Genomic DNA, 20,058 nt, shown 5'->3' with positions numbered 1-20,058 from the left:
TCTCTCTTTCTAGTGTCGCTCTCTCTCTCTTTCTAGTGTCCCTCTCTCTCTCTTTCTAGTGTCCCTCTCTCTCTTTCTAGTGTCGCTCTCTCTCTCTTTCTAGTGTCCCTCTCTCTCTTTCTAGTGTCCCTCTCTCTCTCTTTCTAGTGTCCCTCTCTCTCTTTCTAGTGTCCCTCTCTCTCTCTTTCTAGTGTCCCTCTCTCTCTTTCTAGTGTCGCTCTCTCTCTTTTTAGTTTCCCTCTCTCTCTTTTTAGTGTCCCTCTCTCTCTTTCTAGTGTCCCTCTCTCTCTTTCTAGTGTCCCTCTCTCTCTCTTTCTAGTGTCCATCTCTCTCTTTCTAGTGTCCCTCTCTCTCTCTTTCTAGTGTCCCTCTCTCTCTTTCTAGTCTCCCGCTCTCTCTCTTTCTAGTGTCCATCTCTCTCTTTCTTGTCTCCCACTCTCTCTCTTTCTAGTGTCCCTCTCTCTCTCTCTAGTGTCCCTCTCTCTCTCTTTCTAGTCTCCCTCTCTCTCTCTTTCTAGTGTCCCTCTATCTCTCTTTCTATTGTCCCTCTCTCTCTCTTTCTAGTGTCCCTCTCTCTCTATTATCATTACCATTACCACCCATACCACTACTACTACTACCACCACTAAACTGTTACCATTACCACCCATACCACTACTACTACTACCACCACTAAACTGTTATCATTACCACCCATACCACTACTACTACTACCACCACTAAACTGTTACCATTACCACTACTACTACTACCACCACTAAACTGTTACCATTACCACTACTACTACTACCACCACTAAACTGTTACCATTACCACCCATACCACTACTACTACCACCACTAAACTGTTATCATTACCACCCATACCACTACTACTACCACCACTAAACTGTTATCATTACCACCCATACCACTACTACTACTACCACCACTAAACTGTTATCATTACCACCCATACCACTACTACTACTACCACCACTAAACTGTTACCATTACCATTACCACCCATACCACTACTACTACTACCACCACTAAACTGTTATCATTACCATTACCACCCATACCACTACTACTACTACCACCACTAAACTGTTATCATTACCACCCATACCACTACTACTACTACCACCACTAAACTGTTATCATTACCATTACCACCCATACCACTACTACTACTACCACCACTAAACTGTTATCATTACCACCCATACCGCTACTACTACCACCACTAAACTGTTACCATTACCATTACCACCCATACCACTACTACTACTACCACCACTAAACTGTTACCATTACCACCCATACCACTACTACTACCACCACTAAACTGTTATCATTACCACCCATACCACTACTACTACTACCACCACTAAACTGTTACCATTACCATTACCACCCATACCACTACTACTACTACCACCACTAAACTGTTATCATTACCACCCATACCACTACTACTACTACCACCACTAAACTGTTATCATTACCACCCATACCACTACTACTACTACCACCACTAAACTGTTATCATTACCATTACCACCCATGCCACTACTACTACTACCACCACTAAACTGTTACCATTACCATTACCACCCATACCACTACTACTACTACCACCACTAAACTGTTATCATTACCATTACCACCCATACCACTACTACTACTACCACCACTAAACTGTTATCATTACCATTACCACCCATACCACTACTACTACTACCACCACTAAACTGTTATCATTACCACCCATACCACTACTACTACTACCACCACTAAACTGTTATCATTACCATTACCACCCATACCACTACTACTACTACCACCACTAAACTGTTATCATTACCATTACCACCCATACCACTACTACTACTACCACCACTAAACTGTTATCATTACCATTACCACCCATACCACTACTACTACTACCACCACTAAACTGTTATCATTACCACCCATACCACTACTACTACTACCACCACTAAACTGTTATCATTACCATTACCACCCATACCACTACTACTACTACCACCACTAAACTGTTATCATTACCACCCATACCACTACTACTACCACCACTAAACTGTTACCATTACCATTACCACCCATACCACTACTACTACTACCACCACTAAACTGTTACCATTACCACCCATACCACTACTACTACCACCACTAAACTGTTATCATTACCACCCATACCACTACTACTACTACCACCACTAAACTGTTACCATTACCATTACCACCCATACCACTACTACTACTACCACCACTAAACTGTTATCATTACCACCCATACCACTACTACTACTACCACCACTAAACTGTTATCATTACCACCCATACCACTACTACTACTACCACCACTAAACTGTTATCATTACTATTACCACCCATGCCACTACTACTACTACCACCACTAAACTGTTACCATTACCATTACCACCCATACCACTACTACTACTACCACCACTAAACTGTTATCATTACCATTACCACCCATACCACTACTACTACTACCACCACTAAACTGTTATCATTACCACCCATACCACTACTACTACCACCACTAAACTATTATCATTACCATTACCACCCATATCCATACCACTACTACTACCACCACTAAACTGTTACCATTACCACCCATACCACTACTATTTGTAATGATAAACAATAACAATAATAGTAATAATAAGTAAGTTACTGTTTACTATGCAGATGTTATTATTCAGTGTCCCTCAGGCTATGGCAGGAAAATACATATTTGGCTGCAAGAGGAGCCATTGCTCCTTCGCCCATGAGTATTCTTAGTTTTTCCTCTGGGTTTAATAAGTTAACATTTTGAATAAATGTAGTCATTTCTGTGAATAATGAATCTCTTTGTGAGGCATTTTTATCACAGTAAAGGAGAAAGTGAATCTCTGTCTCTACCTCCCCTGTCATGCAGTGACCACATACACGCTCCTCTTTGGGTAGCCATGTCTTTTTATGTCTGCCGGTTTCTATTGCCAATCGGTGGTCACTCAGCCTGTACTTGGTAAGGATCTGTCTCTGCTTCGTATCTCTGATGGAGTAGAGATAATCAGCCAATTCATATTCTCTGTTTAGGGTCAGATAGCAATTTAGTCAGCTTTGGGATTTTGTTTCGTCTTTCCAATGTCGTAAATATGAGTCCTTTGATTGGTTCATGATTTGGTTTATTGTAATTCTCTCTTTTGAAGCAGTGCTGGTGTCAGCTTGGTTGGTGAGGTCCAACACCAGCTGCCTGAGGGCTCGTTTCTGGGCTCAGCTCTTGGGCTTGAAGTGCTTTAAATTGCAGACTTGAATTTGGACTTGAATTTAGATGTATCCAAAATGTTTAAGATCTTTTCAATATTTTCATTACTACTGGAAAGTGGCCCAAAATCTGCCCTACATGCATTAGTTGGTGTATTTCTCTGGACTAGCTGGTTAGTTGGTGTATTTCTCTGGACTAGCTGGTTAGTTGGTGTATTTCTCTGGACTAGCTGGTTAGTTGGTGTATTTCTCTGGACTAGCTGGTTAGTTGGTGTATTTCTCTGGACTAGTTGGTTAGTTGGTGTATTTCTCTGGACTAGTTAGTTAGTTGGTGTATTTCTCTGGACTAGTTGGTTAGTTGGTGTATTTCTCTGGACTAGTTAGTTAGTTGGTGTATTTCTCTGGACTAGTTAGTTAGTTGGTGTATTTCTCTGGACTAGTTGGTTAGTTGGTGTATTTCTCTGGACTAGCTGGTTAGTTGGTGTATTTCTCTGGACTAGCTGGTTAGTTGGTGTATTTCTCTGGACTAGTTGGTTAGTTGGTGTATTTCTCTGAATTCTGCATGTAGGGCTTCAATTCAATTGTCCCAGATTTTAAAGTCCAGTTTATTGAGTGGCCCCCAAACCTCACTTCCGTAAAGAGCTATTGGTAGGATTATCCAGTCAAATATTTTGGTCCAAATTCTAATTGGGATGTTGATTTTGAATAATTTCCTTTTTATTGCATATATTGCTCTGCGGGCTTTTTCTTTGAGTGCATTCACTGCCATATTAAAGTTTCCCCATGCAGATATGGTCAGACCAAGGTAGGTGTAATTTTTAGTGTGTTCAATTAAGGTGTTGTTCAGGGTGAATTTACATTTGTGCTTCTGAAATCTGTTTTTTGGATATTTTCCGCCAGGGCCCAATTATGGCAATATTGATCTAGAATGTTAAGGTTCTGTTGAAGACCTTCTTTGGTTGGTGATATACTGTTATCAGTATATAGCAGGTATTTTACCTCTGTGTTAAATAGTGTCCTGGGGCTGACGGCGCACCAGTCCGGTGCGCCTTCACAGCCCAGTGCCAGCACCGCACATTTGCCAGGTGAAAATAAGCATCACTCACTTACGCCCCCAAACTTAACCTAGTAAATCTGACTATCCTATCGATCCTCGACTTCGGCGATGTCATCTACAAAATAGATTCCAATACTCTACTCAGCAAACTGGATGCAGTTTATCACAGTGCCATCCGTTTTGTTACTAAAGCACCTTATACTACCCACCACTGCGACCTGTATGCTCTTGTCGGCTGGTCCTCGCTACATATTCGTCGCCAGACCCACTGGCTCCAGGTCATCTACAAGGCCATGCTAGGCAAAGCTCTGCCTTATCTCAGTTCACTGGTCACGATAGCAACACCCACAAGTACCACGCGCTCCAGCAGGTGTATCTCACTGATCATCCCTAAAGCCAACACCTCATTTGGCCGCCTTTCCTTCCAGTTCTCAGCTGTCTGTGACTGGAACGAATTGCAGAAATCGCTGAACTTGGAGACTTTTATCTCCCTCACCAACTACATCTGCTATCTGAGCTGCTAACCGGTCGCTGCAGCTGTACATAGTCCATCGGTAAATAGCCCACCCAATTTACCTACCTCATCCCCATACTGTTTTTATTTATTTACTTTTCTGCTCTTTTGCACACCAGTATCTCTACTGCACATGACCATCTGATCAATTATCACTCCAGTGTTAATCTGCTAAATTGTAATTATTCGCCTACCTCCTCATGCATTTTGCACACAATGTATATAGACTCTTTTTTCTACTGTGTTATTGACTTGTTTATTGTTTACTCCATGTTGTTGTCTGTTCACACTGCTATGCTTTATCTTGGCCAGGTCACAGTTGTAAATGCGAACTTGTTCTCAACTAGCCTACCTGGTTAAATAAAGGTGTTCTCAACTAGCCTACCTGGTTAAATAAAGGTGTTCTCAACTAGCCTACCTGGTTAAATAAAGGTAAAAAAAATACAAAATAATAAATAAATAAAAGAATCCAGCCAGGACAGTTTGTGCCAGCTCTACGCTCGAGACCTCCAGTGCATCTCCCCAGTCCGGTGAGACCTGTTCCGGTTCCACGTACCAGGCCTCCAGTATGTCTCCTCAGCCTGGTAAGTCCTCTGGCAGCTCCACGCACCAGGCCTCCAGTACATCTCCTCAGCCTGGTAAGTCCTCTGGCAGATCCACGCACCAGGCCTCCAGTACGTCTCCTCAGTCCGGCGAGACCTGTTCCAGTACACGTACGAAGCCTCCAGCGACGGTCCCCAGTCCGGAGCCTGTTTTTTTAAATATGCAGTTGATGATTTGAGTAGCTGAATTGACGCCATCTTTATTGTTTTGGTACCGTGAGTTATTGAAAAACTGTATAGAGTATATCATTCCATTTGAGTTCAATGTTTCAATGAATCTCTCTGCACTGTTTGGAGCCCATCTGTACGATTGGTTTATGTTGTAGAGTTTATTGGGCTGTTTTTTTTGCATGAATATTGCCGGTTCATTTCTTCAGAAACGCGTTGATCTGACAATGTGGTCTGACAGTGAATACACTAATGGAGGAGAGGTTAATGTCAGTGACAGCATAACAAGAGCTGAGCAGTAAGTAAACTGACCTAAAGAGTCCCCTCTGATTCTACCATTAAGCATGTACAGGCCTAAGTAAACTGACCTAAAGAGTCCCCTCTGATTCTACCATGAAGCATGTACAGGCCTAAGTAAACTGACCTAAAGAGTCCCCTCTGATTCTACCATGAAGCATGTACAGGCCTAAGTAAACTGACCTAAAGAGTCCCCTCTGATTCTACCATTAAGCATGTACAGGCCTAAGTAAACTGACCTAAAGAGTCCCCTCTGATTCTACCATTAAGCATGTACAGGCCTAAGTAAACTGACCTAAAGAGTCCCCTCTGATTCTACCATGAAGCATGTACAGGCCTAAGTAAACTGACCTAAAGAGTCCCCTCTGATTCTACCATTAAGCATGTACAGGCCTAAGTAAACTGACCTAAAGAGTCCCCTCTGATTCTACCATTAAGCATGTACAGGCCTAAGTAAACTGACCTAAAGAGTCCCCTCTGATTCTACCATTAAGCATGTACAGGCCTAAGTAAACTGACCTAAAGAGTCCCCTCTGATTCTACCATTAAGCATGTACAGGCCTAAGTAAACTGACCTAAAGAGTCCCCTCTGATTCTACCATGAAGCATGTACAGGCCTAAGTAAACTGACCTAAAGAGTCCCCTCTGATTCTACCATGAAGCATGTACAGGCCTAAGTAAACTGACCTAAAGAGTCCCCTCTGATTCTACCATTAAGCATGTACAGGCCTAAGTAAACTGACCTAAAGAGTCCCCTCTGATTCTACCATGAAGCATGTACAGGCCTAAGTAAACTGACCTAAAGAGTCCCCTCTGATTCTACCATTAAGCATGTACAGGCCTAAGTAAACTGACCTAAAGAGTCCCCTCTGATTCTACCATGAAGCATGTACAGGACTAAGTAAACTGACCTAAAGAGTCCCCTCTGATTCTACCATTAAGCATGTACAGGCCTAAGTAAACTGACCTAAAGAGTCCCCTCTGATTCTACCATGAAGCATGTACAGGCCTAAGTAAACTGACCTAAAGAGTCCCCTCTGATTCTACCATTAAGCATGTACAGGCCTAAGTAAACTGACCTAAAGAGTCCCCTCTGATTCTACCATTAAACATGTACAGGCCTAAGTAAACTGACCTAAAGAGTCCCCTCTGATTCTACCATGAAGCATGTACAGGCCTAAGTAAACTGACCTAAAGAGTCCCCTCTGATTCTACCATTAAGCATGTACAGGCCTAAGTAAACTGACCTAAAGAGTCCTCTCTGATTCTACCATTAAACATGTACAGGCCTAAGTAAACTGACCTAAAGAGTCCCCTCTGATTCTACCATGAAGCATGTACAGGCCTAAGTAAACTGACCTAAAGAGTCCCCTCTGATTCTACCATGAAGCATGTACAGGCCTAAGTAAACTGACCTAAAGAGTCCCCTCTGATTCTACCATGAAGCATGTACAGGCCTAAGTAAACTGACCTAAAGAGTCCCCTCTGATTCTACCATGAAGCATGTACAGGCCTAAGTAAACTGACCTAAAGAGTCCCCTCTGATTCTACCATTAAACATGTACAGGCCTAAGTAAACTGACCTAAAGAGTCCTCTCTGATTCTACCATTAAGCATGTACAGGCCTAAGTAAACTGACCTAAAGAGTCCTCTCTGATTCTACCATTAAACATGTACAGGCCTAAGTAAACTGACCTAAAGAGTCCCCTCTGATTCTACCATGAAGCATGTACAGGCCTAAGTAAACTGACCTAAAGAGTCCCCTCTGATTCTACCATGAAGCATGTACAGGCCTAAGTAAACTGACCTAAAGAGTCCCCTCTGATTCTACCATGAAGCATGTACAGGCCTAAGTAAACTGACCTAAAGAGTCCCCTCTGATTCTACCATTAAACATGTACAGGCCTAAGTAAACTGACCTAAAGAGTCCCCTCTGATTCTACCATTAAGCATGTACAGGCCTAAGTAAACTGACCTAAAGAGTCCCCTCTGATTCTACCATTAAGCATGTACAGGCCTAAGTAAACTGACCTAAAGAGTCCCCTCTGATTCTACCATGAAGCATGTACAGGCCTAAGTAAACTGACCTAAAGAGTCCCCTCTGATTCTACCATGAAGCATGTACAGGCCTAAGTAAACTGACCTAAAGAGTCCCCTCTGATTCTACCATTAAGCATGTACAGGACTAAGTAAACTGACCTAAAGAGTCCCCTCTGATTCTACCATTAAGCATGTACAGGCCTAAGTAAACTGACCTAAAGAGTCCCCTCTGATTCTACCATGAAGCATGTACAGGCCTAAGTAAACTGACCTAAAGAGTCCCCTCTGATTCTACCATGAAGCATGTACAGGCCTAAGTAAACTGACCTAAAGAGTCCCCTCTGATTCTACCATTAAGCATGTACAGGCCTAAGTAAACTGACCTAAAGAGTCCCCTCTGATTCTACCATGAAGCATGTACAGGCCTAAGTAAACTGACCTAAAGAGTCCCCTCTGATTCTACCATTAAGCATGTACAGGCCTAAGTAAACTGACCTAAAGAGTCCCCTCTGATTCTACCATGAAGCATGTACAGGCCTAAGTAAACTGACCTAAAGAGTCCCCTCTGATTCTACCATTAAGCATGTACAGGCCTAAGTAAACTGACCTAAAGAGTCCCCTCTGATTCTACCATGAAGCATGTACAGGCCTAAGTAAACTGACCTAAAGAGTCCCCTCTGATTCTACCATTAAGCATGTACAGGCCTAAGTAAACTGACCTAAAGAGTCCCCTCTGATTCTACCATGAAGCATGTACAGGCCTAAGTAAACTGACCTAAAGAGTCCCCTCTGATTCTACCATTAAACATGTACAGGCCTAAGTAAACTGACCTAAAGAGTCCCCTCTGATTCTACCATGAAGCATGTACAGGCCTAAGTAAACTGACCTAAAGAGTCCCCTCTGATTCTACCATTAAGCATGTACAGGCCTAAGTAAACTGACCTAAAGAGTCCCCTCTGATTCTACCATGAAGCATGTACAGGCCTAAGTAAACTGACCTAAAGAGTCCCCTCTGATTCTACCATGAAGCATGTACAGGCCTAAGTAAACTGACCTAAAGAGTCCCCTCTGATTCTACCATGAAGCATGTACAGGCCTAAGTAAACTGACCTAAAGAGTCCCCTCTGATTCTACCATTAAGCATGTACAGGCCTAAGTAAACTGACCTAAAGAGTCCCCTCTGATTCTACCATTAAGCATGTACAGGCCTAAGTAAACTGACCTAAAGAGTCCCCTCTGATTCTACCATGAAGCATGTACAGGCCTAAGTAAACTGACCTAAAGAGTCCCCTCTGATTCTACCATTAAGCATGTACAGGCCTAAGTAAACTGACCTAAAGAGTCCTCTCTGATTCTACCATTAAGCATGTACAGGCCTAAGGCTCGACAGAGATGCACTAACTCCTTCCCGTTTTTGTTCAGTATTTGGTCAGGACTATTTCTATTATTTATAATAGAACTACCACTGTACACATATGTGGTGGTTACCACCCTCACTTTATCTTCTGCCTGAAATGTAATGATTTCTGTATGGAGATTGTTAAAATAAGCTGATCATCATAACATGATGAATCTGAAGGACGAGCATAAGGTGCACATATAGTGGGGCAAAAATACGTTTTTAGTCAGTCACCAATTGTGCAAGTTATTCCACTTAAAAAGATGAGAAAGGCCTGTAATTTTCATCATAGGTCCACTTCAACTATGACAGACAAAATGAGAAAAAAAATCCAGAAAATCACATTGTAGGATTTTTTATGAATTTATTTGCAGGCCTCTCATCTTTTTAAGTTGGAGAACTTGCACAATTGGTGACTGACTAAATACTGTTTTTCCCCACTGTATGTATACATCAGTGTCACAATAGATCGTACCTTTTTGTTAAGTTTTAGCCAAATGTGATTAGTACCTATGTAACGGTTTTCTAGGTGTGAAGGAGAGTCGGACCAAAACGCAGCGTGTAGATTGCGATCCATGTTTAATCAACAAACGTAAACACGAATTAACACAAACACTACAAAACAATAAACGTAACAAAAACCAAAACAGCATATACTTGTCAACTAACACAGCGACAGACACAAAGACACTAAGGACAATCACCCACGACAAACTCAAAGAATATGGCTGCCTAAATATGGTTCCCAATCAGAGACAATGATAAACACCTGCCTCTGATTGAGAACCACTCCAGACAGCCATAGACTTTGCTAGATACCCCACTAAGCTACAATCCCAATACCAACACCAAAACCCCAAGACAAAACACACCCCAATACAAAAACCCCATGCCACACCCTGGCCTGACCCAATACATAAAGATAAACACAAAATACTTCGACCAGGGCGTGACAACCTATTTTAATTTCATCCAGCGCTATATCCTGCTTATGGAAAAAATAAATCCTACTTATAGAATAAATAAATCCTACTTATAGAATAAATAAATCCTACTTATAGAATAAATAAATTCTACTTATAGAATAAATAAATCCTACTTATAGAATAAATAAATCCTACTTATAGAATAAATAAATCCTACTTGTAGAATAAATAAATCCTACTTGTAGAATAAATAAATCCTACTTATAGAATAAATAAATCCTACTTGTAGAATAAATAAATCCTACTTATAGAATAAATAAATCCTACTCATAGAATAAATAAATCCTACTTATGGAATTAATAAATCATACTTATGGAATTAATAAATCCTACTTATGGAATTAATAAATCCTACTTATGGAATCAATAAATCCTACTTATAGAATAAATAAATCCTACTTGTAGAATAAATAAATCCTACTTATAGAATAAATAAATCCTACTCATAGAATAAATAAATCCTACTTATGGAATTAATAAATCATACTTATGGAATTAATAAATCCTACTTATGGAATTAATAAATCCTACTTATGGAATCAATAAATCCTACTTATGGAATAAATAAATCCTACTTATCGAATTAATAAATCCTACTTATGGAATGAATAAATCCTACTTATGGAATTAATAAATCCAATAGCCTGAGGGACACTGAGTATCTATGTCTCCACGACACCATGTTTCCAGTAGGGTTATGGTGTCCTGTCCCTTGACTTTCTCTATAGCCTGAGGGACACTGACTATCTATGTCTCCACGACACCATGTTTCCAGTAGGGTTATGGTGTCCTGTCCCTTGACTTTCTCTATAGCCTGAGGGACACTGAGTATCTATGTCTCCACAACACCATGTTTCCAGTAGGGTTATGGTGTCCTGTCCCTTGACTTTCTCTATAGCCTGAGGGACACTGAGTATCTATGTCTCCACGACACCATGTTTCCAGTACGGTTATGATGTCCTTATTTATAATAAGTGATATTCACTGGTTTGAATAAAGTACATTGAAACAACAACAAAATAGTACTAATTATATATATATATATATATATATATATACATACACATACATATATACAAATATACAAATACAAGCACACAGACACACACACACACACACACACACTCTAGTCTCTCTAGGCTCTCTCTCTCTCCCTCTCTCTCTCTAGGCTCTCTAGTCTCCCTCTCTCTCTCGGCTCTCTCTCTATCTCTCTAGTCTCTCTCTCTCTCTCTAGTCTCTCTCTCCAGTCTCTCTCTCTAGTCTCTCTCTCTCTCTCTCTCTAGCCTCTATCTCTCTAGTCTCCCCCTCTCGAGTCTCTCTCTCTCTCTCTCTAGCCTCTATCTCTCTAGTTCCCCCTCTCAAGTCTCTCTCATATCTCTCTCTCTCTCTCTCTCTCTCTCTCTCTCTCTCTCTCTCTCTCTCTCTCTCTCTCTCTCTCTCTCTCTCTCTCTCTCTCTCTCTCTCTCTCTCTCTCTGTCTCTCTAGCCTCTATCTCTCTATTTTCTCTCTCTCTCACATCTCTCTCTCTCTCTCTCTCTCTCTCTAGCCTTTATCTCTCTAGTCTCCCCCTCTAAAGTCTCTCTCTCTCTCTCTCTGTCTATATGGGCCTTGGTCAAAGTAGTATGCTGAATAGAGCACCATTGGCGATCAACTAGTGGGTCCTATAGAACACATTCATCTGCTCCTTCTCCTAAGGCTGCTACCATTCACTCTCAGTTTCCCATAGCAACCAGACGGAAAAGTTAAAAGTGATTTTTCAACAGACAGATTGTTGCTTAAGATGTTTTCCCTCTTCTTTCCATTGCACCTCTGCCACACACTGCATTGTGGGAAAGAAATACTGCAAATGTATACTATTTAGCTCATTGGGTTTCTTATTGAAGACAAGTGAACTAAACTAGGGGGGGCAGATAGAGGATGGAGAAGAGGAAGAGAGCGGGGAGACTGTTGCACATATCTGTTACCATGGGGATGTTGGCGCAGTGACTATGCAGTAATATGCCCCGGCCACAGGAATAGAGGTTTTGTTTTTGGTGAGGAGAAGTGAAAGAGAGGAGAGGGGGAGATGAGAGGAGGATGAGAGGAGGATGAGAGCAGGAGAGGAGAGGAAATAGAGGAAAGGAGAGGAGGAAAGGGAGATAGAAGAGAGGAGAAAAAGGGAGGAGGTGAAGAGAGGAAAGGAAGGGGTAGGAAAGAGGAGAAGATGGAATGATGAGGGAGCAGAGGTTGGGAGGTGGAGAGAGGAGAAGAGAGGAGGGGATGGGAGGAGGAGAGAGGAGGAGAGAGGAGAGGGGAGAGGATGGGAGGAGAAGGAAGGGAGAAGATCTCAATTGCATACTCCTCACATCCTCTCCTTGTTCCTCCTCTCTCTCCCCTCTCCTCCTCCATCCTCTCTCTCTCCTCTCCCCTCCATCCTCTCTCTCTCTCTCCTCTCCCTCCATCCTCTCTCCTCTCCCCTCCATCCTCTCTCTCATCTATCCTCTCCCTTCTCTCCTCCATCCTCTCTCCCTCCTCTCTCCTCTCTCCTCTCCCTACCCTCCTCTCCTTCCTCTCTGATGAAACTGCCCAGGGAGAATCGCAATTGCATACTCCTTGCGTCCTCTCTCCTCGCCTCCTTCTCAAAACCCATTGGTTTAGAAAGCCAGAGGCCCCTCCCCTCTGACCTTCTCCTCCCAGGAGGAGAGGGAGGAGAGGAGGGGAGGAGGAGTTTCAGTAGAGAGAGAGAGATGTGGGAGAGTGGAACGAGCCCCAACCTCAGCCACATCCACCAATTAACTGGAGAGGGCATTCATTTTAGAAAGGGGAGTTAGACAGGCTTAGGGACCGACAGAATGAGAGAGAGAACACTAAACACTTGCTGCTGCTGTCTGTCGGTCTGTCTGTCTGTTTTTCTGTCTGCCTGCCTGTCTGTCTGCCTAACTGCCTGTCTCTCTTTCTGTCTGTCTGTCTGTCTGTCTGTCTGTCTGTCTGTCTGTCTGTCTGTCTGTCTGTCTGTCTGTCTGTCTGTCTGTCTGTCTGTCTGTCTGTCTGTCCGTCCGTCCGTCCGTCCGTCCGTCCGTCCGTCCGTCCGTCCGCCCGCCCGCCCGCCCGCCCGCCCGCCCGTCCGTCCGTCCGTCCGTCCGTCCGTCCGTCTGTCTGTCTGTCTGTCTGTCTGTCTGTCTGCCTGCAGGTCTGCCTGCCTGTATGTCTGCCTGCCTGCTTGCCTGTCTGTCTGCCTCTTTTTCTGTCTGTCTGTGTGTCTGCCTGTCTCTCCATATGTCTGCCTGCCTGTCTGACAGTCTGCCTGTCTCTCTGTCTGTTTGTCTGGCTGCCTGCCTGCCTGTCTGTCTGTTTTTCTCTCTGCCTGCCTGCCTGTCCGTCTGCCTGTCTGCCTGTCTACTTTTTTCTGTCTGTCTGTCTGTCTGTCTGTCTGTCTGTCTGTCTGTCTGTCTGTCTGTCTGTCTGTCTGTCTGTCTGTCTGTCTGTCTGTCTGTCTGTCTGTCTGTCTACTTTTCTGTCTGTCTGTCTGTCTGACTGCCTGTCTGACAGTCTGCCTGTCTCTCTGTCTGTCTGTCTGGCTGCCTTCCTGCCTGTCTGTCTGTTTTTCTCTCTGCCTGCCTGCTTGTCTGTCTGTCTGTCTGCCTGTCTACTTTTCTGTCTGTCTGTCTGTCTGCCTGTCTGCCTGTCTACTTTTCTGTCTGTCTGTCTGTCTGCCTCTCTGCCTGTCTACTTTTCTGTCTGTCTGTATGTCTGCCTGCCTGCTTGCCTGTCTGTCTGGCTCTTTTTCTGTCTGTCTGTGTGTCTGCCTGTCTCAACCGTATGTCTGCCTGCCTGCCTGCCTGCCTGTCTGTCTGTCTGTCTGTCTGTCTGTCTGTCTGTCTGTCTGTCTGTCTGTCTGTCTGTCTGGCTGCCTTCCTGCCTGTCTGTCTGTTTTTCTCTCTGCCTGCCTGCCTGTCTGTCTGTCTGTCTGCCTGTCTACTTTTCTGTCTGTCTGTCTGCCTGTCTGCCTGTCTACTTTTCTGTCTGTCTGTCTGTCTGCCTCTCTGCCTGTCTACTTTTCTGTCTGTCTGTATGTCTGCCTGCCTGCTTGCCTGTCTGTCTGGCTCTTTTTCTGTCTGTCTGTGTGTCTGCCTGTCTCTCCGTATGTCTGCCTGCCTGCCTGCCTGCCTGCCTGCCTGTCTGTCTGTCTGTCTGTCTGTCTGTCTGTCTGTCTGTCTGTCTGTCTGTCTGTCTGTCTGTCTGTCTGTCTGTCTGTCTGTCTGTCTGTCTGTCTGTCTGCCTGCCTGTCTGTCTGTCTGTCTGTCTGTCTGTCTGTCTGTCTGTCTGTCTGTCTGTCTGTCTGTCTGTCTGTCTGTCTGTCTGTCTGCTTCTCTCTTCCTCTGAGACCTTTGATGTGTTCGTGCCTCCCTTCACTCCTCTGTTCCAGATTGAATTAAAGTCTCTGACTGCGTCTCGAATGGCAACCTGTTCCCTGTGTCGTGCACTGCTTTCGAGTCCACTGGTCAAAAGTAGTGCGCTATACAGGGGGAAAAATGATCCCGTTTGGGACTCACCCTCTCCTGCACAGCCACCACACAAATGGTTAGTGGATAAAATCCATTTCAATAAGGGAAGGAGACAATACCAGGACATAATGGAGGTCTAATAACAGCCATGTTCCCGAAGACATGTAAATCAAAACACAAGCACAGAAAACAGAACATTTACCCGTAAAAAAAAAGAGAGAGACCTACTCTGAATACTGCCGTTGTAATCAACACCACACATTCATTTTGATTAACCAATAATAGTTACCCGTGGAAGGTCATTTGCATACGATGTAACGTCAACACACAGGTCATTACGGTACCGCCTGTTGAATGGGGAAACAGAACAGTGTTATTTACTTGTTGCTTAAGTTTCTAATGTTACGATGAAAGATCATCCTTGTAGCTGTATTGTTAGTTGCTGGCATTGTAATTGATGGAGGCTTGGGATTGTGGGCGTTTCTTATACCAGTCATTTCCTTTCAAATCAGTGAAGGGAAGTGAACAAGTGCACACTTGGGGAGATAGGAGAGTGAACTGGGACATAGCTTCGGTCGTCAGCCAAGTGCACACTTGGGGAGATAGGAGAGTGAACTGGGACATAGCTGTCGTCAGCCAAGTGCACACTTGGGGAGATAGGAGAGTGAACTGGGACAGCCAAGTGCACACTTGGGGAGATAGGAGAGTGAACTGGGACATAGCTTCGGTCGTCAGCCAAGTGCACACTTGGGGAGATAGGAGAGTGAACTGGGACATAGCTTCTGTCGTCAGCCAAGTGCACACTTGGGGAGATAGGAGAGTGAACTGGGACATAGCTTCGGTCGTCAGCCAAGTGCACACTTGGGGAGATAGGAGAGTGAACTGGGACATAGCTTGGGGAGATAGGAGAGTGAACTGGGTCGTCAGCCAAGTGCACACTTGGGGAGATAGGAGAGTGAACTGGGACATAGCTTGGGGAGGTCTGGGTCAGCCAAGTGCATACTTGGGGAGATAGGAGAGTGAACTGGGACATAGCTTCGGTCGTCAGCCAAGTGCACACTTGGGGAGATAGGAGAGTGAACTGGGACATAGTGCACACTTGGGGAGATAGGAGAGTGAACTGGGACATAGTCGTCAGCCAAGTGCACACTTGGGGAGATAGTGAACTGGGACATAGCTTCGGTCGTCAGCCAAGTGCACACTTGGGGAGATAGGAGAGTGAACTGGGACATAGCTTCGGTCGTCAGCCAAGTGCACACTTGGGGAGATACTGGGGAGAGTGAACTGGGACATAGGGGAGATAGGAGAGTGAACTGGGGTCGTCAGCCAAGTGCACACTTGGGGAGATAGGAGAGTGAACTGGGACATAGCTTCGGTCGTCAGCCAAGTGCACACTTGGGGAGATAGGAGAGTGAACTGGGACATAGCCGGTCGTCAGCCAAGTGCACACTTGGGGAGATACTGGGGAGAGTGAACTGGGACATAGCTTCGGTCGTCAGCCAAGTGCACACTTGGGGAGATAGGAGAGTGAACTGGGACATAGCTTCGGTCGTCAGCCAAGTGCACACTTGGGGAGATAGGAGAGTGAACTGGGACATAGCTTCGGTCGTCAGCCAAGTGCACACTTGGGGAGATAGGAGAGTGAACTGGGACATAGCTTCGGTCTTCAGCCAAGTGCACACTTGGGGAGATAGGAGAGTGAACTGGGACATAGCTTCGGTCTGGGACATAGCTTCGGTCTCAGTGAACTGGGACAACTGGTCAGCCAAGTGCACACTTGGGGAGATAGGAGAGTGAACTGGGACATAGCCAAGTGCACACTTGGGGAGATAGGAGAGTGAACTGGGACATAGCTTCGGTCTTCAGCCAAGTGCACACTTGGGGAGATAGGAGAGTGAACTGGGACATAGCTTCGGTCGTCAGCCAAGTGCACACTTGGGGAGATAGGAGAGTGAACTGGGACATAGCTTCGGTCTTCACACTTGGGGAGATAGGAGAGTGAACTGGGACATAGCTTCGGTCGCCACCTGTTGCTGACAGGAAAATAACGTCAGAGAATCATTCTGAAAACAACAAGCTATCCAGCGGGCGTAATACTTCTATACTTCGACAACGGTTTGTTCAAACGCGGACGACTGTATCAAAGATGTTGTTCTATCTAATTAGTCAAATTTCTTTTCATAAATGAGTTTGTTTATATTCCAAGTTCAACGGATATAATGAGGAAACAGTCGTATCTAGAAGTGCAACGTTGAATAGTCCAGTTAGATCACATTCATACCACATGTAAACACCATACATAATTTATCAGACTGATGACACCGCTCTGCTGCTCAGCTCCTCTAACGAGTCTCTGCAAGTCAAACCCTGACAGATAAATAACATCTAACTACTAACAAGGGCATTGATAGTCACTCCGCGTCATGAATATATGATGTTTACTAGTTTATGCATAATCCAGTGACACGTTCTGTCCCTGTGTGTTCACCCACTCTAATAAAAGGTACTTAGGACATTGTCGAGGGAAGTTGCCTTTAAAAGACATGTTGACATGGTTCCTTTGATTGAAACCTGGTCTGGGGTTGTCTGGGGTTATCTGGGGTTGTCTGGGGTTGCCTGGGGTTGTATGGGGTTGTCTGGGGTTGTCTGGGATTGCCTGGGGTTGTCTGGGGTTGCCTGGGGTTGTCTGGGGTTGTCTGTATTGTCTACGTAGTCACCACGCCTTCTCAAATTAAGATATGTACTTAACAAGTGAGACAAGAAAGGAAAAAAATAGGACTATTTGACTTATATTGTGGAGAGAGAGAGAGAGACCAACATTGAGAGGAGGAGAGAGAGAGCGACAGAGAGATATTTACATCGAGAGGGGGGAGAAAGAGCGATAGGGATGGAGGAAGGGAGGGAGAGAGAGGGAGAGGGAGAGAGAGAGAGAGAGGGTGAGAGAGAGAGAGAGAGAGAGAGAGAGAGAGAGAGAGAGAGAGAGAGAGAGAGAGAGAGAGAGAGAGAGAGAGAGGGTGAGAGAGAGGGGGAGAGCTTTAGGCTAGTGGATCTATGATCAGTGTTCTATTAAATCAGAAGCATCGCCTGCAAGTAGCCGTGGCAGCAATACCCATGTGCTTGGAACCTGCAAACTGGAAATGAAATTCTCCACGACTCCTCAAAATGGCACAAGCTATTAAGTTTCCATTTTCCAAATACCAGCGGTCACTGGACATTTCATAGAGGGATTTCTACTGTACTTTCCCTCTGAGGCTCTGAGCACAGGGCTGAATAGAGTAGAGGACATGGGTACAGAATGAGGAATAGAGGACATGGGTAAAGAACGGGGAACAGAGGACATGGGTAAAGAATGAGGAACAGAGGACATGGGTTAAGAATGAGGAACAGAGGAGAGGACATGGGTAAAGTATGAGGAACAGAGGAGAGGACATGGGTACAGAATGAGGAACAGAGGAGAGGACATGGGTAAAGAATGAGGGACAGAGGAGAGGACATGGGTAAAGAATGAGGGACAGAGGAGAGGACATGGGTAAAGAATGAGGGACAGAGGAGAGGACATGGGTAAAGAATGAGGGACAGAGGAGAGGACATGGGTAAAGAATGAGGGACAGAGGAGAGGACATGGGTACAGAATGAGGGACAGAGGAGAGGACATGGGTACAGAATGAGGGACAGAGGAGAGGACATGGGTAAAGAATGAGGGACAGAGGAGAGGACATGGGTAAAGAATGAGGGACAGAGGAGAGGACATGGGTACAGAATGAGGGACAGAGGAGAGGACATGGGTACAGAATGAGGGACAGAGGAGAGGACATGGGTAAAGAATGAGGGACAGAGGAGAGGACATGGGTAAAGAATGAGGGACAGAGGAGAGGACATGGGTAAAGAATGAGGGACAGAGGAGAGGACATGGGTACAGAATGAGGGACAGAGGAGAGGACATGGGTACAGAATGAGGGACAGAGGAGAGGACATGGGTAAAGAATGAGGGACAGAGGAGAGGACATGGGTAAAGAATGAGGGACAGAGGAGAGGACATGGGTAAAGAATGAGGGACAGAGTAGAGGACATGGGTAAAGAATGAGGGACAGAGTAGAGGACATGGGTAAAGAATGAGGGACAGAGGAGAGGACATGGGTAAAGAATGAGGGACAGAGGAGAGGACATGGGTAAAGAATGAGGGACAGAGGAGAGGACATGGGTAAAGAATGAGGGACAGAGGAGAGGACATGGGTAAAGAATGAGGAACAGAGGACACGGGTAAAGAATGAGGAACAGAGGACATGGGTACAGAATGAGGAACAAATGACATGGGTAGAGAATGAGAGACAGAGGACATGGGTAAAGAATGAGGAACAGAGGACATGGGTAAAGAATGAGGAACAGAGGACAGGGTAAAGAATGAGGAACAGAGGAGAGGACATGGGTACAGAATGAGGAACAGAGGACATGGGTAAAGAATGAGGAACAGAGGACATGGGTAAAGAATGAGGAACAGAGGACATGGGTACAGAATGAGGAACAAATGACATGGGTAGAGAATGAGAGACAGAGGACATGGGTAAAGAATGAGGAACAGAGGACATGGGTAAAGAATGAGGAACAGAGGACAGGGTAAAGAATGAGGAACAGAGGAGAGGACATGGGTACAGAATGAGGAACAGAGGACATGGGTAAAGAATGAGGAACAGAGGACATGGGTAAAGAATGAGGAACAGAGGACATGGGTAAAGAATGAGGAACAGAGGACATGGGTAAAGAATGAGGAACAGAGTAGAGGACATGGGTAAAGAATGAGGAACAGAGGACATGGGTAAAGAATGAGGAACAGAGGACATGGGTACAGAATGAGGAACAGAGTAGAGGACATGGGTAAAGAATGAGGGACAGAGGAGAGGACATGGGTAAAGAATGAGGAACAGAGGACATGGGTAAAGAATGAGGAACAGAGGACATGGGTACAGAATGAGGAACAAAGGACATGGGTAGAGAATGAGAGACAGAGGACATGGGTAAAGAATGAGGAACAGAGGACATGGGTAAAGAATGAGGAACAGAGGACAGGGGTAAAGAATGAGGAACAGAGGACATGGGTAAAGAATGAGGAACAGAGGACATGGGTAAAGAATGAGGAACAGAGTAGAGGACATGGGTAAAGAATGAGGAACAGAGGAGAGGACATGTGTAAAGAATGAGGAACAGAGGAGAGGACATGGGTAAAGAATG

This window comes from Oncorhynchus gorbuscha, linkage group LG13, assembly GCF_021184085.1.
Source record: "Oncorhynchus gorbuscha isolate QuinsamMale2020 ecotype Even-year linkage group LG13, OgorEven_v1.0, whole genome shotgun sequence".
NCBI lineage: Eukaryota > Metazoa > Chordata > Actinopteri > Salmoniformes > Salmonidae > Oncorhynchus > Oncorhynchus gorbuscha.
Note: the sequence above shows the minus strand (reverse complement) of the source record.